Here is a 13,998-nt window from a genome sequence, read left to right as displayed (position 1 = left end):
GGAAGGAAAAATTTATCTTCTTCAGAGATAAGTTAGGTGTCCTGCAGAACACCTTCCTTGCTAAGAGGGAGTGTTAGTTTTGTTAGCTTTGGACAGTTGTTTGTCCATTTGCTATTATTTAGCAAATAATTGTTTTGCTAACTAATTGATTAGATTAGAAACAAATATTTGTTAATTAATTGACCACTTTTGGAAACAACTAGAAACTGACTTGGTCAGGGTTGTTAAGTTGTTTTAATCTCAACCGTCGATTGTAAATCAATCTCGGCTGTTGGTTTACCAACAGGAGTAGTATAAAAGGAGGTAAGAGGGGCATTTGGAGAACAAAAAGTTTGGAGAAACGTTTGCAGTGTTAGCAAACAGTCTTGCAATGTTAGCAAGAGCACAGTGTTAGTGTGGGAATAGTAGTGGGGAATATCAGCAGGATAAATTAGGAGGTTGTCAGAATTCTGCTAGTAAGAGGCAAGGAATTTTGTATCTCTTGATTTGCTGAAGTTTAATATAATTTCTCATCTATAGAACTGGTTTTCCCTTAGGAGTTTTTCCAGGGACAATTTGTCCAAAAATATTGTGTTCATTGTGTTGTTCATTTCTTTCCGTATTTTATAAGTGAAGTTGTAGTTGTGTTATTTTTCGGTATTAGATGGAAATTTATTTTCAGTAGTTTAATAATCGTTTATGATAGGAGATTAATAATCAGTGACTACAACAGTTAAATTTTTCACATTGTTTATCTCTGCTTTGCCTTCTTCCCAAATGTTTCATCCTTCTTATTCCTCTGATGAAGAAGCCCTCTTGGCCTTCAAGCATTCTCTTTCTCCACACCCCCATAGTCCCTTGCTGGATTGGGATTCTTCTCACCCCTGTTGCAACTGGACTGGTGTGCTCTGCTCTTCTTGCCATCAATGCGTGGTTTCTCTAAATCTGACCTGTATGTCTTTAGTGGGACCAATCTCTACTTTCCTTAGCAATCTCTCTTTTCAATAATCATCAACCATCATTATATATATATATCTTTAAATAAAATTTTCTAATAAATGTAAATTTGAGATACAATTGTTAAAATACTATATGCATATATATAATTTATTATTACAAAAGTTTCATAACTATTAAATCTATTTTCATATTAAAGAATTAAAATAAAATAAAATATACTTACCTTGTATAAATTAGCATTTGAATTACCATTTGATTTTACTTTACTCCTTTCCTTACTTCTTATTCTTTCCAATTTGATATACATAATGGGTAATCCTTATCTATTTTTAAACTTTTAATCCTTCATTTCTGTTCCCTTTTAGTCTATCCCTATAATTTTGGGATTCCAATGCTCCTCTTGAATTCGATGGTTTCGAAAGGATTTAATAATCTTTGTCTACACTTTTTCAATCAAACTTGCCCTCTTTATTTCGTTAAAATGTGAATTCTCATGTCTCGTTATTTTCAAGTTAGTAGTGTGTTTCAATAATATTTTATGACTTAAATAGTTGTTTGATCCACCTTAGAACATTGTGATGCATAGTAACATGGGGTCCATAGTTATGATGCTAGGTTAGATAAAGTATTTATTATTTAGCTAAGTTAATTCTTTTATTTATTATTTAATGATTACCTATTTCAATCATATAGTGTTAAACATAGTTTCTCATTTAATAACTAGTAGATGCAATTTGATTATATTGACAAGTATTATTTGACTATCTTAATATTGATATATTTATTTTATTTATCTAATAATCAATTTCATATTATTTTATTTCAATTATGAGTAAGAATATTAACTTAAATTCTATTGTAAGAGGGGATATTGCAATCCTATGCTCTCAAAATTGCTCATCCTCAAGCATTTAGATAATTTCTTCTATTGAGTTGAAATATATATTTCTTTTAGTCAAAATTCTTAGGTTGCTATTATGGATATGTTTGAATCATTTCTAATAGTCATTAACTTTCAACAATTGGTCTTTCATATAAATTATTTTTCTAGATCCCTTTTAACCATATAGGATGGCAAAATCATGCTCTGATACCACTATAATGTCCCCACTATTAGGGTTAGTTTCGGACAAGTAATACCTACAAAATAATGGTTAGAATCACAACAATAAAAAAGTAACTATATTATTGTACCCTCTAATTTAACCTCAATCTTAAGGACATTTCCAGATCGAGCTTCCTAGCTCATAGCTACCTTGTTGTCTTCCCAAGAGCACACCCCTTAAGATTCTTCTTGGATAGGCATCCTCTATCTTAGGCTAATCACATATGCATATGTTAACATCATTAGAATAGTCTAGTATGTCAATTATTGACCATGGTGGACAATGGAGATCTTAAAAATCTCACATGCTCCATGCTTTAATATTGACACTCAGCCATGGTAGATAATGGAGATCTTAATATCTCACACGCTCCATGCTTCAAGTTCACATTGATTCTTTTCCATGGCAAGAAATGGAGATCTTAATATCTCCATGCTTCACGTTTTGAGTCTCATTAATCTCTATGGTGTCAGTCTAATAAACTGACACAATATTATCAATTTCTCGTCTAGTCATTCATACAAGGTTAATCATCTCTCATACTAGCATGGAGTCCAGTCATACGAGGATCTCTCTTCATACACTGACACTATGAAATATTATTTCCGACCAACCATGAAGTTGCACTATAAGGAAATAATATCAATAATCATCAACCATCATTATATATATATATTTCTTTTATTTAATATACACAAATATTTAAATAAAATTTTCTAATAAATGTAAATTTGAGATATAATTGTTAAAATACTAAATGCACACATATAATTATTTTATTTTATTTTTTGTCAAAACTTTGTATTTATATTAATATAATAAACTAGTTCAAAAGGGGCTCCTAGAGAAAGAACCAGGAAAGAAAACTTCGTTCATAACCCATTACAAAAAATATAGTATACCTAAAGCTACCCAAGAAGAGATTTGGCAGGCCAAACTCAATTACAATATGTGTGCCAAGGATGGCATGAGAGAAATAATAAGCACCGAAAACTTGATTTACATGATAATTATACAAAATGCTAAGTGATACAAGAAATCCCAAAGGGATCATAACAGTAAACAAACTAATAATCAACATGTTCAAAAAGAGAAGATAGCTGAGAAACACCAAGCCGTATATCGAACTGGTAGCAGAAGATGAATCAAAACCTACATGTTAGGAGACAAAAAACAAAACATCATAGAGAAAAAGAAGTAATAGATATAGCAGATCACCCTCCAAGACCAAACTGAGATGATGGAGAAAAAAATAGTGAGCTCCATAATTGGTCAGCCTACTCCAGGACAGGATCAATAGCAGTATGGGGAGTAGGAGGGATAACTATTCAATGTAGTTTCATATTAAAGAATTAAATTAAAATAAAATATACTTACCTTGTATAAATTACCATTTGATTTTACTTTACTCCTTTCCTTACTTCTTATTCTCACCAATTTGATATACATAATGGGTAATGATTATCTCTTTTTTAACTTTTAATCCTTCATTTTTCATTCCCTTTTAGTTTATCCCTATAATTTTAGGACTCCAATGCTGCTTTTGAATTCGATGGTTTGGAAAGGATTTAACAGCACTTTTTCAATAAAACTTTCCCTCTTTATTTCATTAAAATGTGAATTATCATGTCTCATTATTTTCTAGTTAGTTGTTTGCCTCTTTGAATAATATTTTATGACTTAAATAGTCATTTGATCCACCTTAGAAAATTGTGATGCAGAGTAATGTGGGGTCTATAGTTATGACACTTGGTTAGATAAAGTCACTAGTAGATTTGGTGTTAATTTTTGACCTTATGCCATTTTCCATTTGATTCTAATTTTTTTTTGTTAATATCCTGAGTTGGTCGAAAATTTGACCAAAATAGATTATAAACAAAAAAAGAGAGAAAAGTGCACAGGAGATTTGATTTTCTCTACGAGCTAATAACTCGCATGCATGGTAGGAGTGATCGAGATCATTTCTTTGGTAAGTCATCGACCCCATGCCATTTTGAATGCAAGTTATAAGTTGCAAGATTTTGAACGCAAGGGAATGACACTCTGAATGATTGTGCCTAGCAAGATCATCAAATGTAATTCATCGACCCCATGCCATTTCGAGTGCAGGTTATAAGTTGTAGGATTTTGAATGCAATTGAATGACACTTTGAATGGTTATTCTTAACAAGATCATCAAATATTTTGGTGATTAGGATTTGAGATTGTGAGACTATGTGTTATTTTTGTTCTTGTATTATTTAAATTCACAATTTATTATATTTTCTTGCACTAGGTTTTCATCTATCTAGATTATAACAATGGCTAGGTTCAATAAAAGAATATTTTTAATTCAAGTTAGGTAGTATATTCCCTAAGAATAAAGTTAGGTTTTTCCAAGAGTACTATGACCACATTTACATGTATTTACATATCTTGAACCTTAAGGTTGAGAGCCATATAATTAGGATCATCACTCATGTTTGGAAGATTGATTTTGATCACACTTATACCCTCAAGGAGGAGATGGATCAATAGGAATTTAGTGATAGTGTATAGAGAATTATTGTAGTGATCTACCATCTACTATAGATGGACGTTGCAAGCTTGAACTTGAACATGCACAAGAATAGTTGGTATGTAAATGACCTATAAAAGTAGATGCATTTATATATTTCCAAATACTATATTTCTACCTTGAAAGCATCTCTTTTATAGGTATATTTGAAAGGAATATGAGGCTAGTCGTGCTAGTATTCTTGAGCTCTGAAAAAATAATCATAAGAGGTGCATTAGATTCTTGAATCTCCCATAAAATGGAAAATGGGGATTAATAAGCTCAAATGGGGCTAGGAAAGAACTAATAGGAATATCTTGATAAAGAATACACTAAGAAAAATGATCCAATTTAGGTATAGGTATAGGTAACCAAACATATCAAAATGGTTTTGTCATACATCAATTGATAAAAGAATAAAGTTTCCAATAATGGTTTATATGATTAACCATAGGAAGATGAGATTAAAACCTCATATATCCTTTACAAGGATTGTAATTGTAAAATGTTGTACATCAAGATACTATAATATGATGAAAATAGGAATTCACAAGTTTGGATATCTGTAAGCAAGGATTAACTTACTTGTGCTCCCAACTACATTAAAAGGAGATGAAATCAATATATTTAACCTTAATACAATTAAACTATAATTAGATTTCTCCTATTTGACTTAGTTGAAAATGAGCTATAGAAATATGTGAATTGAATGAAAAGTATAGGTTTAATGGTGTAGAATTCATATTAATTAACCTGTATAAGGAGTTTTGGTTCTAGTATGTAAACTTAATGTATAGACTTGGAAATGAGAAATTGGGAGTTATCTTTGTTTAAAATTTGGAGCTAAAAATGGAGGACACTTACTATTGTGGATACCTTTTTCCAATATTATTGGATGCATGAATGATATATACTAATTGGATTAAGATGTTCTTAATACATAATGAAAGTTTCATTGGAAGAATCTCAAAAGATAACACAAAATCTATCATCATTGTCCTGTTAGTTGGCGTTTTGACCCCCAATTTTAAGCTTGAAAATCTAGCCTTCCTAATGACCCCCCCTTGGAATCTCAGTTTTCTCCTATGATTTATATTGAAGATCTTGTGTAAAGATATGTTCTGTAATGTAGGTTTTAGGTGAAGTTTCATGAAAATGAACCAAAATGCTCAAGCACACAATTTCAAAGCTTTCCTTTGTAAATTTGGAACCAATTGAATAAGGTTCAAAGGTTCAAATGGCTCATTGGTTTGATATGGCACATCAGGTGTGTTCAAATGATTGTTTCCAGAATGTACAAGACCATTGTTAGATCTTCATGTGTAGTGATTCAAAAGTTCATAAGTGTAGAAATGCAGTTCAGTGCTTCAAGGATTCAGGTTTATATTGACTCCATTATTGATTAAGATCTTGAAGATCATATATTTAGTAATATGCACCAGTTCATGGTTCAGAGTCTGAAGACTCAACCTCTACTAGTTCAGGATGTCATGTCAGACATTCAAGATTAAAGATCAGCAAAGGAAATAGGGATGGACATTTGAAGTTCAAAACAAGAACCCGATAGGTGTGGAAAAAAGGTTTTCATTAAATGACTTGTTTCAATTGATGATGGCTATGACATGATTGGTATAGAACTGAAATCAGAACTACACTGTGGTCTCACCTTTATGTCATGAGTCACATTGAAAACCTAATGATGAATGGAAATGATGCTTGATATGGATTGACTTTAGGGGTTGAGCATTAAAAACTGTAAGTATTTTGAGCCTCTCTTATGGATAGTGGTATATCAAGAGTTGAAACTCTCAAAGAGCATGAGGTGAAAAAGATGATTAAGGCACCCATATGTGATAGTTGCCTAGGTGGAATGAAATGCCAAGTAGGTTAAAGAAGGCACTAGGTGCCGACATTTAATGAATTGTTTGAAAAATACCAATATGCCATGGAATATATCATCCATACAGTCAAATCAAGCCCATAGTAGACATGAGTATTAAAGGCACCCAAATCCCATGAAGAAGGTATCTTCCTTATCATGATCATTGTGCTAAATAAATGAACTCGTGTGTAAAATATGAATCAAAATATGTCTTGGTGTGGCTTTGGTTTCAACACCTAGCCCATGTTTGTCATTGGGTCTGCACAATGTTTGTGAAATTAAGAAGTCTGAGTTGAAGTTTGAGATGATGGGCATTTGTAGAAAGTTCTCATAGTCTATGAAAGAGATGAAATGATGAGATTTTTCAACCTAAGTGTGTGCACATATAAAAGCCTGATGTGATTTGGGATTTGAATAAAAATATCATTCATCATTCCTGTAAGGACATAATTGTGTTTGTAATACTAGGGGTGAAAATTGGTAATCCCAATTCTAGTTGGCATCCATCCATAAGGGTCCATTTGGTTGCTAGAATACAAATTAAGCATTGGCATTTGGAATGTTGGTTTTGGGATTCTAGAATTTGGAATCCAAATTATGATTAGAGAATTCAATTTGGAACTATTTGGTTGATCAAGAATTCATTGTGAGAATACAGATTTCCTTCGCTTGGTTGCACATTGTGGAATTGGAATACTAGCCAAAATAACATGCAAAATATTATCATCTAGTTGTAGCTTATGGATGTAGGAAAGTCCCATATTCAAATTTACAATGATCGCTTACCAATATCTATCTATAATGCAAATCAATCATTGAGACATGGGAGAACAAAAATAATAAATAAAAATTGAATAGCTATACTTTGTCATTGCTTGTAACAAAAGATTTATTTGAATTGTTGACTGATGGCTTCAAATAACCATTTAATTTTGCATGAATCCCACAAATAAATTAATGTGTTTAGCGGTAGTAACTCTTAAACAGATCGAAGGAATGCTAAGAAAGGCTTAGATGCAAGCAAACTGGTCAACACTTATAGATCTTGGTTTGGTAGTTTCCTACCTCTTTACAAACTCCTATAGCAGCTTGTAAAATGTGAAAGGCATGTAAAGCCACTTGTTATTGTCATCCACAAGCTTAGCTAGAGTCCATACTTCCTTCTCCTCAGAAAAAATGAAAAGAACCATCAATATTTTTTCTTTCCATCCACTGTGAATAACTCGATGCTTCATACTGTGGAATATATCATTGCTCCATACCTGCACAACCCATATTCTCTCAACAATTATGCAAATCTCCTACTTTTATCAATACAAATCATAAACATTGAGTAAGAGGCATTCAATATACCTTGAGATAGTTGCCTATGAAGACAACAAATGGATTGGGCAAAGGCTTCACATTCAACCATTTCCCTTCCTTGGATCTAACCTAGAGACCTTCCCACAAAAAAATAAATTTCAAAAATTTGTTCGAAAATGGGTGCCCCCAAATGGGCATCCAGATGTCAAATCCAATTAAATTTTACTTTAGTTGAAATCCTCATTTTCAAAAAATGGGATTTAAAACAAAAATTTTAAATAACAAGTATTTTGAAGGAATTTAGAATTTTTGTTTTGGGGGTCAAATGGGGATATCAGAATCTACTTTTTCCCAATTCCAATTCTGATTGTGTGGACCCAAACAATGGATTAGATTTTTTCTAGAATTTAGAATGCTAATTTTATTCTAATTCCAACTACCAAACAGGCCATAGAAAATGTTCAATAATGTGATTGACGGCGTGTCATCACTTTCTCCTATTGTTAGGTGTTGGATATTTTCATCACATAAGGCAAATGAAGTATTTATGGATATATGCAGACTGTTTAATAGAATGACAATCTTGGCAAAACAAGAAAATCCCAAGTGTCTTGATGGTTATAATAATTGACACATGCATATAGATGCTAAGAAGGAGAAGATCTTAAACATTGATGATTATATAATCATCAGATTCAACCAAGCTACAATGGAACTTAATTACATTGACAAGTTCAAAAGTTATGTTTTCATGCCACAATGGTAATGAATAACCATTCAAAGTATGCTCCTTCATGAAGCATAGCAGATGACTACATGGAGAACCACGGGTTTTGAAGGTGACTGCGTAGAGATGGTGTGTCAACTGTTTGCTAGAATGCCTGATTCATCCCCAGATTGCTCATATTGTGTACTCCACATGGGTCGAGTTTTGTTGAACTCCATATATTATCAGGCAAAACAAATTTGAGGAGATTAACACCTTCGAAAGCTATTCACACCTGAATAGAAGAATGCAACCTGATGCCTTATTCATTGTCAACCCCCGATTGTATCTGATTTGATACAATTTACGACATCACCCCAAGGAACCCGGCACATGGGAGCATATTCACAATCACCTTGCTTCATGAAGGAGCTTAAAAGCTTGCGGCATATGGCAGGGGATGAAAGAATAGCCACCCTTAAACATCACACACTAAAAGAAGAATTAAGCTTGGGAAAAAAGTCAACTTTGAATATATAACACTTGGGGCCCATTTGGCAATGGGAATACAAGCGGAATAGACATATGTAAATTCTTAAAATTTTGAATTCTTTGTTTGGATGCACCAAACTGGAATTGAAATATGAAATAAAATAGGAATACGTATTCCAATTTTGGCCCAAAAATGAAGTTTTGCAATTCCACCTAAATAAGTGGAATTGGAATGCCTATTCCTATTCTAGTTTTATTTATTTTAGAAAACATAAATTTTTGGGTCCGTGAATTCCCCATCAAATTCTGACTAAACCAAATAGAGAATAGGAATATGTACCCCCATTTTCTATTCCAGAATAACTATTCTTATTCCCCTATTCCTATTCAAAATAGCTTATTATAATGTGTTATATTTAAGCCATTCGATGAAAGAACTGGGGTCAAAGTTTCATGGACTCTCATGGTTGAAGCTGTAACAGGCCTAAAGAATGTGAAATTGAAAATATAAAATGAAAGAGCAAAAATATAAAATGCTGAAACTATTGATTCAGATCATTCGGATACACATAGACTTGATACTGAAAAATGATATTGAAACAATATTGAATAATATACTGGAATGATATGAATAATATTGAATAATTACATTGATGTCTAAGCATTCTTTATATATTATTATTTTTTGTTACAACAACTACTTATGGGAATAACTTCCCAGCAACTATATATTGAACTAATTTCATTTATCTAATCTAAACACAAAAACTAACCTAATTAATGTAATAAACCTAACATTCCCCCCTTATTACATTAATTCAACAATCATTCTTGCTTATTAGAAACTAACCTAATTAATTTTATAAGTCTAACATTCCTAACCTAATTAATGTAATAAGTCCAACATTCCCCCCCTTATTATATTAATCCAATAAAATTGAAAAGCCTTCACCATTATTAGTCTACAACTTCAGATTGCAAAGCCTAATCCTGAAGTTGAGCTCCTTTACCAATCTTTGAAAGTAGTTTACAACTTCAGATTGCGAATCTTAATCCTGAAGTTGCCCTCATATATATCCCAACTTCAACTTGCAAATCTTGAAGTTGGCCTCATAAAAAACATTGTTTCTACCTCTTTTACACAATGAGACATAGTTCCTGCACAATTTCACATCTCCATGGAGTGTGCCTGATGCCTTCTTTGGTGCTACACATGAGACGCTTTTCCTCTGAAAGTCCATATCTCCTCCGAGTGTGTCTAACGCCTCCTCAAGTGTCACAGAAACAATCACCACTAATATGTTTGGACATCTTTCCTCCAAAAGTCAACATCTCCTCCGAGTGTCCCAAATGTCATTCCTTAAATCCTGCCCCTCTATAGTTCATAGAAGGACAATCACATAGCCAAGCCCCATCTTTTCTTCAGGGACACAAATCTATCAATTCCCCTCTTATCTTTAGGGAGGAATTGGCCAAGCCCCAACTTTACAGGGACACAAATAGTGGCTTCTCATGTAGTAATCATCTCTAAGCGAGAAGCTAGCTTGAGATGATAAAAATCCTCCAACCTCCATTTCCTCCAGCCTCCTCTTTGATTCACAAAAAATAGGATCTAGTCATCCAAAATCCATTAAAAGATTCTCCCCATTTTCAACCCGCTTTGATACCACTGTAACAGGCCCAAGGAATGTGAAACTAAAAATATAAAATGAAAGAGCAAAAATATAAAATGCTGAAACTATTGATTCAGATCATTCGGATACACATAGACTTGATACTAAAAATGATATTGAAACAATACTGAATAATATACTAGAATGATATGAATGATATTGAATAATTACATTGATGTTTAAGCATTTTTTATATAGTATTATTTTCCCTTACAACAACTATTTATGGGAATAACTTCCCAGCAATTATATATTGAACTAATTTCATTTATCTAATCTAAACACAAAAACTAACCTAATTAATGTAATAAACCTAATAGAAGCACCGCCAATCGGACAGAATGCCTCAAGGGAAGGAACTCAAGTTATTCTAAAGAGGAACTACGGGAGACTCTTGAGTTTCGATGAGAAATGAGGAAGTGTACTCCGAGCACATGCCACCGCACCGAGCCGCAATGACTCATACCTGATTTCAATTGGTTAAGTGCCTTGTGGTCTAAGTTTGTAATGCAGTCGGCAGAGAATGTGGGGATCACAGACAATGCTCACAAATCGTATGATAGAATACCTTGGTGGATTGCGCACCGCTACGTGAACTTAGAGAGAAAGATTAGAAGCACCTCATCCTTTGAATCCATACACAACAAAAGCATTGATATAAGGGATGGCAGAGAAAAACAAAATGTAAGGGATAACATGTTGTGTTGACAATAATAGTGATGGGGAGAGTGGTGTTGGCTCGGTCTATTGTTGAAAAGAATAACATACCGATCATATCTCTAGATTTTACCAAAGAACTAAAAGCCTCCACACGCCAGAATATCCATATTCTCCACTTATGGTGTGGCATCACATCTCACGTATGGGACTTCAAGAATTCTAACAATGTTTGGTTTAAAGGAACAAAAAATTACATTACATGAATCTTTATAATGGTTTGAAATAATTTTATATTCATCCCTTAGAATCGGTTATCATAACCGTATAACAGTTTTGAGATTCTTTATGTTGTGAAGGAGGCAGCGTAGCAAAAGGGGTTTTTCTTTTTTGACGGTAGAGAGTTCTAGGGGGTTCTAGCTTTTGGGCTTCCTTTTCTGAATGTAGACTGGGTGTTACAGGAGTGAATGAAGTTCCACTGTTTGGGTAGATTGTGTGCTGTATGAGAGGGGAAATGCAGATTGTATGAAGGGACAGTTTTTATTGTAATCAGGGCTGTTAGTTTTAAGTTAGATTTCTTTTCCAATTTTCTGCAAGTATTTTTAATGTTAGTATTATTCAGAAATTAGATAATTTTTGGGTTGAATGAAGATTCCATTATTTCAAAGATTATGTGCTTGGAATTGATCTTATTCTTGATTTATGTGTGAATCAGAGTTGAGTAATGGAGTTAAATTCTACTACTGAACTCATCTATTGCAGAAGTTGTTCTTGTTCGATTAATCATTTCTTGATCTATCTAATCACATATATGACATGAAAGAACTCTGTGTTTTCATTGTTGTTTATGAAAGTCATTTCTTTTCATTTATGTTTAGTTATTTGCCTCCTATCTAAGAATAGTGAGGGTAGCTTTTGCTTTCGGGTTAAAAGCATTTGTCAATTGAATTCTTTGTATATCTAATCGGGGAGCTGTACCCTGTAAAATTCAGAGGGCACTTGTACATTCCAATGGCAAAGCGACCCAACTGTTGGTCATTTTTGTGTCTTCATTCTTGGGTAGATAAAGGTTACATGAAGACTAATATGTTTACCAACATGTCCTTATCCTTTGGTTTTAAAAAATCTACTTATGTATGTCTAAGTCCCCTAATCTTAAATAACTTTTTGTTATATTTAGATCTTGTGACCTACACATCAAGACAAAATAAAATATTTTTGGGTCGATAAGGGATTGTAGAAGTCAAACCCTTGGTTATAATTAACCCTTGAATTGAAAATATAAAATTGGAAAGGATGTTGATAAATAGAGTGTTGAATGTTATACTAACCATATTTCAATTGATGGTGGTTCAAGATACAATTCTCTTTGAATGTGATAAAAAAATTTGACACAAAATCATGACATGAAAGGACAAAAAGGATATCCTTCATGAAAGTATTTATGTATAACAACATAGATTATAATCCAATAAAGGAGTGATATTTTATTCTTCAAGTTATGTTATAAATACAAAGAACTATCTAGATTTGAAATACTCTCCAAATCATATCTTTAAACTTTTGATGTCACATCTAATAATTTCTTTGGTTTGTTAACTTATCTCAATCACACTCTTGGAAAATTGTATGTCAAGGAAATGGAATCCATAATTATTATAGCCTTAGAAGGTCCTCTTTTGTGAAATGTATTTATTAAAATATTAGACCTTTTTTCCTAATTAGAATCTCCATTAAAATTAATATTTATTAATGTTGGACAAAGAGAACAATGGTCAAGCTATATACATTTTTGTATTATAGTTAATTGTTGCATTTCAACTAATAATTAATAAAGAAAAGTTTCTTATAAAGTTATGGTGCAAGAAAACATAAAAATAATGTGATTTATGTAGTTACACTTGCTCTACAATTAACTCTACTTATTCTTTCTATTTTTTAGAGAAAAGCTATTATTTAAGAAAATCATTTAAATAAATTAATACATGGTACTCAAGGAAAAATCATTCAATTTACATTCAAATAAATTTTCCATGTAATACTTGTATGATAAATCTCTTTAACCTAATATATCTTAAGACTTGAAGAGTCACATCAATTGGAGGGAAAAGATAATATATGTCAATAACATAATATGAAGATGTTGGCCTTCACATACACCCAACAAACTCCCACTTGAAGTCAAATCTTTGCAATGTGAGAGACTCCCCTACTTAATCTTTGCAATGTGAAAGACTCCCCTACTTTTACCCTACTATTATTTCTTTACAACGCTGAGAGAATCTGGACAAAACTCGAACTTCTCTTGGAACAACCTTCTTAAGTGCATTAGTTGGATTATCTTTGGTGTTAATCTTCATAACTTGAAGTTTACCCTCCTCAAGTGTACTTTGAACGAAGTGAAATCGAACTTCAATGTGTTTAGTCAAACTATGAAAAACCATATTGTTTGCTAAATCAATAGCACTTTTACTATCAAAAAATAAAACTAAACCTTGTTGAGGACAATTAAAATCACCAAACAAATGCTACAACCAAATCATTTCTTTTGCCCCTTTGGTGATCCCAATATTTTCAGCCTTGGTGTATGAATGTGAGACCACTTGTTGCAACTTTGATGCTCAGTTATCACTACTCCAGCAAATGTAAATACATAACTAGTAGTGAGTCTTCTATTGCCTAAATTTTCAGCCCTATTAGAG

This window comes from Cupressus sempervirens, chromosome 6 (genome assembly GCF_028749045.1).
Source record: "Cupressus sempervirens isolate cs-2001-9-10 chromosome 6, ASM2874904v1, whole genome shotgun sequence".
In the NCBI taxonomy this organism is placed as follows: domain Eukaryota; kingdom Viridiplantae; phylum Streptophyta; class Pinopsida; order Cupressales; family Cupressaceae; genus Cupressus; species Cupressus sempervirens.
Note: the sequence above shows the minus strand (reverse complement) of the source record.